Source organism: Neolamprologus brichardi, chromosome 16 (genome assembly GCF_056152115.1).
Source record: "Neolamprologus brichardi isolate AB-2024 chromosome 16, ASM5615211v1, whole genome shotgun sequence".
NCBI lineage: Eukaryota > Metazoa > Chordata > Actinopteri > Cichliformes > Cichlidae > Neolamprologus > Neolamprologus brichardi.
Genome location: NC_142119.1, coordinates 19,240,176 through 19,252,398, shown reverse-complemented (window position 1 = coordinate 19,252,398; position 12,223 = coordinate 19,240,176). Strand labels below are relative to the sequence as shown.

The 12,223-nt window shown below is 38.1% G+C and overlaps 1 pseudogene; it reads left to right on the top strand.

The window, feature by feature from the left end:
• The first annotated feature begins 3,928 nt into the window (after positions 1–3,928).
• Positions 3,929–6,619, top strand: LOC148098236 (uncharacterized; annotated as a pseudogene).
• The last annotated feature ends 5,604 nt before the right edge of the window (positions 6,620–12,223 follow it).

Here is a 12,223-nt window from a genome sequence, read left to right as displayed (position 1 = left end):
ACATAGATACCAGGAACTCTGAATATTTGTTAAGGTTGCTATGAACAATGGTATGGCATTTGAAAGCACGGTGTTTTAACCTCCTAAGACCCGCACTTCTCTACAGCATTCATTTTTAATTTCTCTTTGATATTTGGTCACATTGGGGCCCAATGAATGTAAAAACAAAGAATTACCAAATTTTTTTAACCTTATTTTTGTTTTTAAGAAAAATAAGAGCCACATATGAGGATATTCGTTTAAAATTTTGATAGAACAGTAGCAGTATAATGTCCTCGTAAGTGGATATCAGGCCCTTGTAGAGCAAAATTGAATATTTTGGTCTAAATAACCCAAAATGTGATGTCCAAATATGTGGACGCCAGGTCCTAGAAGGTTAAAGATGACCTTTTTTCCATTTTTATTATATAGATCACACACATCTTTTTCTGCTAATACGGAGCTCATCGTGGCTTTGTTTTGTATTATATGATACTAATTGCCAAATGGTTTAGAATGATCCAGCTAGAATAATGACTGAAACTAAGATGTCCTATAATACACATCTGCCTATCTTGAATGTTGTTTTCTGTATCATTTTACTTATTATCAGTTTTTATTATTTTCATTTTTGGCTTTTTCCCTCTCTTTCTCCCCTTCTTTAGTTTCTTTCCTGACCTTTGGTTGTCCCCTACTATTTATTGCCGGCATAGATGAATTGCGTTTGTTCATCAGGGTTATATACACTGCTGCCTTTTCAACCAAGAAAGAGTCACTGCAGAATCCAAATACACAAATCAACTGCTCAGTCCACAACATAGCAGTGAAAAATGTCACCCCAGGCAAAGTCTTTTTTGTCAACCATAAAACTGAAACCTGTTCCTTCCATTATTCTACAAGTGTTTTTTATTTTCTTTTGGAGTTTTTAAAGCAGATGCAAATGCAAATATAAGAAACAGTTTGTATAATTAGTAAAATGATTCGTGACTCATGCACGGGGTGTATAATCCCTGCATGACCTCTGATGCCTCTTTTCATTTGTTTGCTCTGACTGAAACAAGGGGAATATTCATGTGTTGCGTTGTGTTTGTTTCATTTAATATCAATACCACATGTAATCTGGTTCTCATATGTGGTGATTTATGTCATTTATTTCAGCCTTCAACTGCTTCCTGATGCCAATTATTAATATTTATGCTAACTGTCCCAGTAAATCATTGTACAGAGTGTAAATGAGAGGGATCAGGGCTCCAATCACCTTGCTATATATGTTATAGTCAAACTCTGTATAGTACTAACATAAAAACAGTGCTCAAAATAATAGAAACACCTTTTCCTAAAAAGGAATGGTTAAATACAGCCATGGTAAAAAGGAAGTACACCCTCTGCCACGCATAATTGTATATGTAATAATAATAATAATAATAATAATAATAATAATAATAATAATAATAATAATAATAATAATACGGATACAGATAATAATCCGTACCAAGTGTTAAAATTACACACATCTTACACTGTGTCCTTTTTTATTTAACAAAAATGAAGTCAAATGAGGTTGATATGTTGTGTTGTGTCACTGTGCGTTATAGACAACAATCTCTACTTTGGCCTCATCTATACAAAGAACAGTGCTCCAGAAGTCTTGGGTTCGTTCAGATGCATATTTGTAAAACTAAGTCATGCCGACATGTTCTTTTTAGAGAGAAGAGACTTTTTCCTTTCAACCCTTCCAAACAAAACATATTTGTTCAGTATTTTTCAAATCATAATGTCATGAACTTTAATATTTAAACTACTAACTCAGGCCTGTAGAGATGCAGCTCTTCGCTTTTCTCCAGTTTCTCTAAGGATTGCATGGGTCTAAACCAGGGGTGGGCAATCTCAGTCCACGAGGGCCGGTGTCCCTGCAGGTTTTAGATGTGTCCTCGAACCAACACAGCTGATTTAAATGGCTAAATTAGCTCCTCAACATGTCCTGAAGTTCTCCAGAGGCCTGGTAACGAACTAATCATGTGATTCAGGTGTGTTGACCCAAGGTGAGATCTGACACCTGCAGGGACACCGGCCCTCGTGGACTGAGATTGCCCACCCCTGGTCTAAACTTTGGGGGAATTTGCTGTGACGTCCACTCCCGGGAGGACTGTTGACTGTCTTGAATGTTTTCCATCTGTGAATCTTTCTCACTGTAGATTAAAGGACTTAAGATTGTTTGGAAATGACCTCATAACAATTCCCAGATTAATAGAGAGAAAAAACAGATTTCTTGTGTTAACTGCCTAAACCTTTATACACAGCAAAAACTGGAGTGTTAAAATTTCAGGGTTAAACATGTTAGAGTTGATTTCCACTCTCAAAGTGTCATTTTAACACATTCTGATTCAAATAGTGTTCAGTGTTGGAGTTATTAAACAGTGTTATTCAAGTCCAGGCAAATGAACTCTGAAGAGAGTTATTTATCTTGGTAGGCCCCTGGGCTTCTGCTCAGGTAAACCCGTGGATCAATTAATAGTTTGCTCTGCCGGGCCGATTTTCCATGTGCTTCTGCTGGTTACACCGTGGTGGATACCTGCCGTGTTGCTGCTTGGAGTATTTTACACAAACGGTAAGTAATTCAAACTTATATAAAATTCACGGTATTCTATCGGTGCAGTGAGGTTTTCTTGATGTTTCTTGGTGTTCGGTTGCTGAAAACGAGCTTTAATAGAGGAGGAGATGTGTCGAAAATTCTATTTAGCCTCCAATGCTAATGTTAATGTTGCAGTCTTTTTACTCGTGAGTGACGGTAGACACTGCACGTGGAAGCGCCGCGCCACGTTCAGCTTTTCCCCTGTTCACACAGACACGTCTTTCTCCACGCCAGTTCATGAGCGTTTTTGCTCCTCTGTTTATTCAGAGCAATTTTTTCACAATTGATAAGTAAATAACATCCCAAAATAATTGAAGAGAGCTTGTTTTAGTTACTCCTGCTTTTACTTTGACATCGTTCATCGTTGACTTGTCTCTAATCTGTCTCTCTCTCTGTCTCACTCTCTTCTCCCTTTGAGACACCCGCCCCAAACATAGTCAGTTAGGCTGTCCCCTCCTTTGCGATGTGTTTATTTTCATCTCTATTGTCTCTTTTCATACACGAATCTGATCGCATTTGTCAATCGCAGTATTTTATTTTGGAGAATAGCTTTTATCTTCAAAATTGCCTGGATTGTCTTGTGTGTCTTGGTGTAACTTCCTGCGGAACATGCGTGGCCCACGCAAAAAATAGACCAGATACCGAAACAATCGCTTCGTAGCACTCCGTGTCTGGTGTAAACTACACCATAGATTAACATGTATTTTGTATTGTGTTGTGTATCAATTGGACTGCTGCATGGACAGACGCAGGTTTATTTGATAACATTAAATGTTATTGCAGTGAAATTCAAACGCATGGTCAGTATTAATCACCATGTACGGTATATGTCAGTGTTTTAATCATTTTTGCTTGAATTGCTCTAAATGTCAAATACTTACTAGTATGCCATTTTTGTTATTATTTTGTCTCAGTAAAATGCTGGTCCAGGTTCGATACTGCCGACAGCAGAAGTATGTGAAGTTGGAAGAGGTTGATGGGCGGTTTGAGTTTATGCAGTTTCATGAAAAAGGTTTGTTTATATCTTACCTAATTTTAGTTGGGGGGACAGAATTTTTTGTAGGGCGTTTCGCCAAGTCTCTTGAATCATACAGTGGTGTATCACTTTAGTGAATGTGAGGCAAGAACAGTTTACTTAAAAGGTGCACTCAGATATATCTTATCTTTTCCAGTCATCGAGAGATTTTGCCTGCCACCTGATGCAAAAGTAGCGTACAAAGATGCAACAGGGACAGAAGTTGATGAAGTGATTTTCAGTGACCTTATCAGCCAAGGCACTGTGGTCCTAACAGTTTTCTCAAGTGATGGTGAGAAATTTAAAGGGGCAAGCTCAACACCAGACATGGGGAAGGGCTGTGTGGCTGCTGGTTGTTCCAAATAATCAGGAGCACACAATTTGACCAATCAGCTGTTTGAACATTGAGATCAGTTAATTTAAAGGAGTCAGGTCTGCAGTGTGATGTTGCTTTGTTAGTTAAAAATCTGCAGCCAGATTTTTTTTCTACACCTTACAGAATAATGTTGTTTTTTCCTTTTAAAATTTTCTGATTGCTCCTTGTCTTCTGCATCTGATTGTTCTGACTCAAGCTTCAGCTCAAATGCAAGTACATCAACTATACTTCTAGATGAGGGTCCCAGGAAGAAAACAAGAGTTGAGGGTACTGTTGATGTAGCATCTGCTAAAAAGGTTGTGACAAAACTCAGTTCTCATAGTTTTTTTTTCTACTTCATTATTCTTAATATGTAGAAAAACTATTCCTCACTTTTTGCATCTTTTTTTTCTCAAGTTAATTGAAGGTGTACTTGGAACCAATTCAGGTGGTGAAGAGGTTCTCCAGGAATATCACACAACACAAACTCTAACAGATGCTACCAGAAGAAAAATGGTCAATATAATAGTGGCTCACATGATTGATTGCCATGGGTATGTGTGTTCTATTTGTACATTTTATTTTATTTTTTTTAAATACAAGTTACTATTTTGCCATTACTTAAGCATGCTAATTTAAAATCGTTTTTCAGGCACCTCCCCACCAAAGCTGTTAGAGAACAGTACGCGCTAGGGGTAGTGACATTGTTCCCATCCCTGAAAGACCCATACTCCAAGAAAGGCTATGTATAGTCACTATTATTGCACTTTGTTTACATAATTTTCATGCTGTGCATCATTGGGATTTGTGTGCGTTGACATTTAAGTTCTGAAAATTTTCAGATTGACAACACATTATTTTTGAATGTATTTACATTTTAGGAACACTTCTATGATGCTGCAAGCAGCACTGGATACATTTCTTGGCGTTTGAAAACGATACAGAGAAAGACTAGAAGAGGATCTGCACCACCAAGTAGCTCCACTGGCTTTGCTCAAGAAGGAGGTAAGAAATTAAGTGTCCACAAACTAGATAATGTTCTCATTTACATTATATACTATTTTGTTTTCATTTACCTATCTGCTCAGCACCTATGCTTTTATGTTTGTGTGTTTTTCTTCAGGGGGCCCAAATTACCAAAGGCCCATTAATGTCGACATGCAGCTTGATGGAGATGCTTGCCAGGAGGCCATCTCTTTGCTGAACCATACATCCGACACTTCCTTGATTTTCCAGAAGATGAGAGAGACTTTTCAGCATCGTCAGAAGCTCATCAATGATCCTGACAAAAGTCTTGATATCCTGTCTATCTTCCCAAGATTCTTGGATACAAAAGGATTGGTGAGAATATTCAGTGGAATTTTTAATATCACTTTAAATTTCAAGATGAATGTGGCAGTAGTAGATTTTCTTTCTTAAAGGTGAATCAAGACTTCACTCTCCTGTTTGATGATGAGATATCTACCAGGCTGCTTCAGAAATGGGATCCAATCTTTAGGTATCAAATCATCAAAGAGGCCAAGCAGCTCACCTCAACAGTAGAGTTGCGTCAATTGGTGCAGTCAGCAGAGAGTCCACCAGGAAGTGATCTTGATGAGGCAGCAAGTGAGTTTGTTAAATATGATTTGCTATAAGCAGTTAAAGTTCAATAGCATCAGGATTCTATTAATAAATACCAATTCATTCACCTGTTAGCTTTGCTTCATCAGTTTTCTTTAGCTGTTAGTTTAATGTTTATGACAGCACATTTCAACTTTCTTAGGAAGTGCTTTTCTAGTTCTCCTTAAAAATTGCATTTGAAAGATTTGCTGTCAATTGATTCTTGTGACTCTTTGGCCGCAGCCTTTGACCAAGACATGGCCTCCCTGTTGTTATCTCCTTCCGCCACCTCCAGGAGGACCAAAGTATCAAAAAATCAGCGCCTCTGATGCTGTTGAGAGACTTGTAGTCTTTCATAAGGTAATTTAATATTTATAGTTTTTATCATAAGTTGCCATGTCACTGGTTAAGAGGTGAATGAAACAAATTACAGTTGAGCTTACAAAGGAGGTTTACATACTCATTTCTGTGATGCTATTATCTCTGACTTGCTCCTGTGTCTAATGCTCAGTATCTTTGTCTCAACTCCAGTCTTGATGCAGTTTGGAAGAGCATCTCCAGAATCAGCAGAGTCAGCAGCCATACCTCCTGGCTGTTGGGCGCCAGAAGAGGAAGGTCGACAGCTTCTATGTTGCCATAGACAATCGTCTCATCCCCTGCCAGGCCAGCCGCTCCCTTGGGGCATTTGATGAGCTTTTTAAAGCTCATTTTGCGTTCAATGTGTCTTATGATGCTGCACTTGTGAATTTCTACACATTTCTGCAGACAACAGTATACAATATTGATATGGGGAAAATGAAGGAGTCCCCAAGAGTTCGTGACCTGAGAGCCAAAATCCTTAACCAGGAAATTCTTCTCACAACCTAAGTAAAAATCATTAAAATGCTGACATGTTTTTTGTGTAAGAGAGCTTATCCCAGCAGGCAGCAGCTGATTTCACATTTAAGAGGTGAACATGGTTATTATCCTGGACCTAAGTTTAAGTTATTTTATTGGCAGCCAGGCTGCAGGCTTCAGTTCCAAACTTATGCAGGCTTTAGGAAGCACCTCACTAGTTTTCACAGCAATGTTGACCAAAATGACCGAACTTCAGCCATTGCTTGTTTTTCTAATGACACAGTTTCACCTGCTTTGGAGGACCAGTTTAATTCCTCAAATCTTCCTCACAGTTCTCCCAGTGTTCTTCCAGAGTCTAGTTCTTCCAGTGAGCATTGATTCAGTACTTACAAGGGATTCATCCAAAGAAATGTGTGCATCCATTGTGGCCAAACTGCAGGGTAGTGCAGACCATTTGATATTGGTCTGCACATTTGATATTCAAAACTCATACAGTGCTGCAGATGAAAGTTTGTACATTATATCTTCATTTATTATGTTTTGATTCACTTTCTGGGAAAAAGAAGCATGATAATAAATGTTTTTGGACAATGTACAGTTTTCTTGAAATTATTCTCATAATTGTAATTGTTGTCGTTAAAAAGTTATGTTAATCTATTACATAAATAGTTCTTTTAGGGATTAAAACTACCTTAATAAAAGAGTAAAGAGTTAAAGTAGTGTTATTTTTCAATCTGTGTAGTGTTAATTTAACCCAGTTTGGTGAGTTAAAATTAACTCAGACATGGTGTTAATAATAATTTGCTCAGTGTTAATTTAACCCGGTTTTAAGAGTTAAAAATTAACTCAGACATGGTGTTAATAATAATTTGCTCAGTGTTAATTTAACCCGGTTTTAAGAGTTAAAGAAGGAACTCTGACAAAGTGTTAAATAATTAACTATTTTGAAAATGTTAATTCAACTCTGTAGAGTGTGGAGCTATATAAACCCTGAAAAAATGTTAAAATCAACTCTGTGGGAGTTGATTCAACACTACAGTTTTTGCTGTGTAGAGGTGCTCACACTTGCTGATGATCATTTAATCAAGTTCATTTGACTAGCAACACCTAGCTGCTGCTCGACCTCTTATATTTCCTTGGGAGTCATACAGGTGTACTGAATTCTTTACAAACTGTTTCTGCATTTTGATGTCATTTTTGTTTACATAAATAATGAGACCATGCAACATGTCATGTTCATGCTCATCCGAAACTATAATTGTCTAATTTTAAGGCGTGCTATTTTTATTATCTCCTAATATAGCAAATCGTAGAAATGAAAGTAGGTATGCTTTCTTTTTACAGTGACTGCGTATGATTTTAGTTTGTTATTAACAGTGTCCTGGAGCAGTGATGCTTCAGTTTTGTGGTCCTCATTGAGGCTTGTGATGTTCTAATGCACACTTCAGTTTTTCTGGCCTCTCGGCACACTGCAAAGATTTAAAGTGCGCAATCGAGGTACTGTAATTTTTTTTACAAGCTGTGGTCCTGGTTTGGATTCAAGACAGGAGTTGATTTTGCAGCTTCTGGAACGGAAACAAATCAAAGTGTTCAGTCATATGTTGTCTTGGTTGAAGGCCTGGAGCTCTTCTTGTGGCTGAAATGTAGCTGGAGCTGAATTGGGCTAGATTGTTCACTACCCAGAATGCTTTGTTGGATGTCAGAACACATTCCTTGTCCATGTGCTGTGTATTTTCTTTTTATTCCTCATGAGCCTTCTATGTAAACCATCCCTGGCCAAATTCATTCATTATTCAAGCATGGAATAAAAGAAGTTTAATCTCTTTGCCAATGAGCCCTTAAATGTATCTTGTTAAGATATTCCCGTAAAACCCTCTAGTCGTTTACCCTGTTTCAGAAGAAACAAGAAAATAAATATTATATGTTTTTCCCTGACGTTACCAGGGTACCATTTTTAGTGACTATAGGATGTTTTGGCACTAGTTTTAAATGGTGGAAAAAATAAATATTTTATAGATATTTTATCTTCCAAGACAAGATAAATAAACTGCAGTAGATACCGTATTCTGGGGTTCAAAGATCAACTTGTAGGAGGTCCCTATAACCACAGGCAACTTCCTTGTACAGTATATGGAGCATATTTGTGGGTATGTGTGTGGTCTGCATTTGCATTTCATATAGGTTCCAGGCCACCCTGTTTACATTACAGGTATTATTTTAAAGTAGCAACCATGCAGCACAAGAAGACATTTGTAATCATCTTCCTGCTGAGTGACAATGCAGGAATGAATCAGACAGTAGCCTCCTGCTCCTGGTGATGATACATTCCTGATCCACATTTGTCAACATGTATGATTGGAGATACAAAGTGAATGCATTTGGTCATGGACAGTGTTGGGAAGGTTACTTTTAAAATGTATTCCATTACAGATTACAGAATACATGCCCCAAAATGTATTCTGTAACGTATTCCGTTATGTTACTCAATGAGAGTAACGTATTCTGAATACTTTGGATTACTTAATATATTATCATGCTATTGCTGTGATTTATTACTGTTACTGAAGGTCCGCGGCTCCGAACCGTAGTAAAGGGACCTCTGGCTAATACGGTGGGTTCTGTGTCGGCTCGTAGCCGAAAACTAGCTTTACTTTGTTGTCTGGGTCAACTTTGCTTGCGAGAGACAGAGAGAGGCGTTGAAAGGCTGCTCCAACAGAACTTATTGTTTCAGAGGAAAACACGAACACAGTGTACAGTCGAGTCTTAATAGCTTACTTAAAACTGGGCTCGTCAGGCACTCTTCTTGGCTGCAGTGGTTATTATTATATTTACATGCTTCCAGCTCCCGTTTTTGCTTGATGACAGCTCATACTTTTCCTTTTTCTCCCTCCCTCGCTCACAGACACATAATGACAGTCCATTCTCCCTGCAGCACGGACTACACTGCCTATGATGCTACATTCTTTAGAGCTATACCTGTAGCATTCTGCCTATTAGCTTAGCACAACAACAACAACAACAAAAAGGCGCTCTCTCACCCAGGAAACGCAGAGAGAGAGCCCCCCTGTAACCATGGCAACCGTAACGCTGCCACCTGGAACAACAGAACGTAGCTGTCAAACAAAACCCAAACAGTCCTGACCCGCCACAATATGAAACAGGGAAGTACCACCGTGTAATCCATTAATTTCAACAAAGTAACTGTATTTTAAATACCACCTTTTTAAATGGTAACTATAACGGAATACAGTTAACCATATTTTGTATTTTAAATACGTAACGGCGGTACATGTATTCCGTTACTCCCCAACACTGTTCATGGATAGATTATAGAAAAATGGGCCATGTGTGTTAAGCCCTCCCAATTTAAGCCAGTGAGAGGCAAGACAGAAACAACCATAAAGCAGGTCTCTATACGCTGTGGCATTTTTTTTGTCTATATACTGTATATCTTCCAGACGTTTTGCATGATTGTACATCTAATTGTGATCATCATTGTCTCTCTTTGATCTTTTCTTCTTATTTGCTCCAATCTGTGTCTGTAATTTTTGTATGTCTTCACAGTTGTCTTGTATCACATACTTGTCATTTTAGCATTGCTTTGTGGGCGGGTGCATTTCGTTCTGGTTGTTCTGGATTTCATTTTGACCAATCTGTGTAGCTTTTTGTTGTATGTTTGTATCTCTTCGTGTGTCTTTTTCATCTCATCTTGGCTGCTAAGCATCTCTTTGTTTGATGCCTCTTTGAGATATTATGTTCATTACTCTTCCCTTCATTTTATGTCTCTTATATCTCTTTTGGTTGTTTTGAGTTTCTTTGTGGGAGATCAAGGATAACCTGTCAATGGTTTCAGAAGAAATTTCTGTCTTGACAGTGCAAATGCTCTGAGAACATATGTGGTAAGTTTGGTAGAAAGAAGCCTTCAGTTTATATCTAGAGATTTTGGCTGATGTCATTCATTTAATTATTATTTCTCAATGTTTTTACACAACTGTTGTATTTTTCAGTTTTTCATCTGCTGTTTTCCTGCATTTCCTGCCAAAAGCATCACCTGACAGGCACTTCCTCTCCTTTCCATTGCTCACCTCAGTCATTTATTTATTAGCTCCTTCAGTATAACTGCTAATCCATCACAGGCTTTCAACAGTCTGCTATGGCTAATGATAAAACTGGGCCCAGCAAACAGCTTTTCTACTTCATTATCAATTAACATGAATATATTTCATTTTATTTGCTGGTTATGACTTGTTTCAGGTCTAGCTCAAGAAACCCCGAAGAGCTGCTATCATCTTTAATCTTACACACAGACCCATGTCAGAAAGTGTTTCATGTAAAGTTTTTCCTGTGACGTTTCTATGCATTAAAGTACAGAAACATTAGCACAGCAAAAATATTCCAATTTTTTTGTTTCATATTAATTTTGATGATAATTTTGGAAAAGAAAAGAAAAGATGATCTTGCTTTATCTAAGCTTATTCCTTCTCTATTATACCAACCCTTTCTGAACACCCCCCCCCCCCCCGACAAAAACAAACAAAGAGAGAAATGTTGTTGATATTTTACACATATCTGACCTGCCATGTCAGAAATGTAATATTCAATAATGGTAGCTGTGTTTGGAGGAATAACACAGAGTATTGCAGCTGGCTACCTAACATATAGGCCCTTTGGGACTGTGTGGACTCCACATTAGCTATATAGGCTACCTGATCAGTGCCAACACTCACATTATTATAGAGATTATTCCAGTGTGCTGTCACTCACATGGGAAGATATTAAATAGTTCTTTTGTGTGTGCTGAGCCCTGATTGACTTTGATTGTAGAGCATAACATGCTTGAAATAAAGTGAAGCAGACTGCAAACTCACTAGTTACGTGCTGTCTGCATGTGGCACTGCTCCTGACTCGTTAGCAGAGAAGAGTGGAATATAAAAACTGATTTATGATATCTTCTTGTTTTTTATTATGCACTAAAGCTGAATGTTGCTTCAGGGGCACATTTTAATTACATAAATATTTTGCACATATTTTCTCCTCCAGTTGAAATTTCCTCTTGTTTTGAGTGCAACAATAAAAACTTTTTTGTTCAGTGTGCAGTAAGCACGCTCTCTTTAACTATGATTCAGGCTTCACTTTTTGGCTTTAGTTACCACATGGGAGGCTGAGCCAACTGTCTACCCACATGCTGTATCTCAGATTGCTCTGTGTTTGTCCCAAGTCAACACTGAGTCCTATGAGCATTCCACACATACTAGCACCTCACTGCAGAATACCCTATAATGCATTTCAGAAAGCATGTGTGTTTATGGCACAATACCAAACCAATTAACCTGGAGGTGAATGTAGTGCTATTTTTGCACACAGATAAATACAGGAATAAAATAAAGGTCGAAAGCAAGTGCAGGCAGCAAGATTAAGGGTGTAAATGAGTGTGTGCAAGATGAAACTAAATTATGTGTCAGTGTTTGGCTGAATCTGAGCAGATCCAGAATTCATCCTGCTGATTCTGTTAGCAGTGACATCATCTGTAAACACTAGTAGCCCAGTTCCACTGGCTGCCATACATCCTCCCACAACATGCCATAGTCATCAGGGTCATTTTGTGTTTTTCCATGAGTTACGTGATTTCTTGTGTTTTAGTTTGGCTCTTTATGTATATTTGTTTGGTTGATAGTTTCCTTGAGCATTTGTTATATCCTCTGTAGTCCCTGTTTATGTTCTAGTTTGTCCTCCTGGTTTTGTAATATTCAGTTATTCCCCAGCCATGTCCCCATGCCTGTCTTGTCTCTCTTTGTCCTGTCCCCAT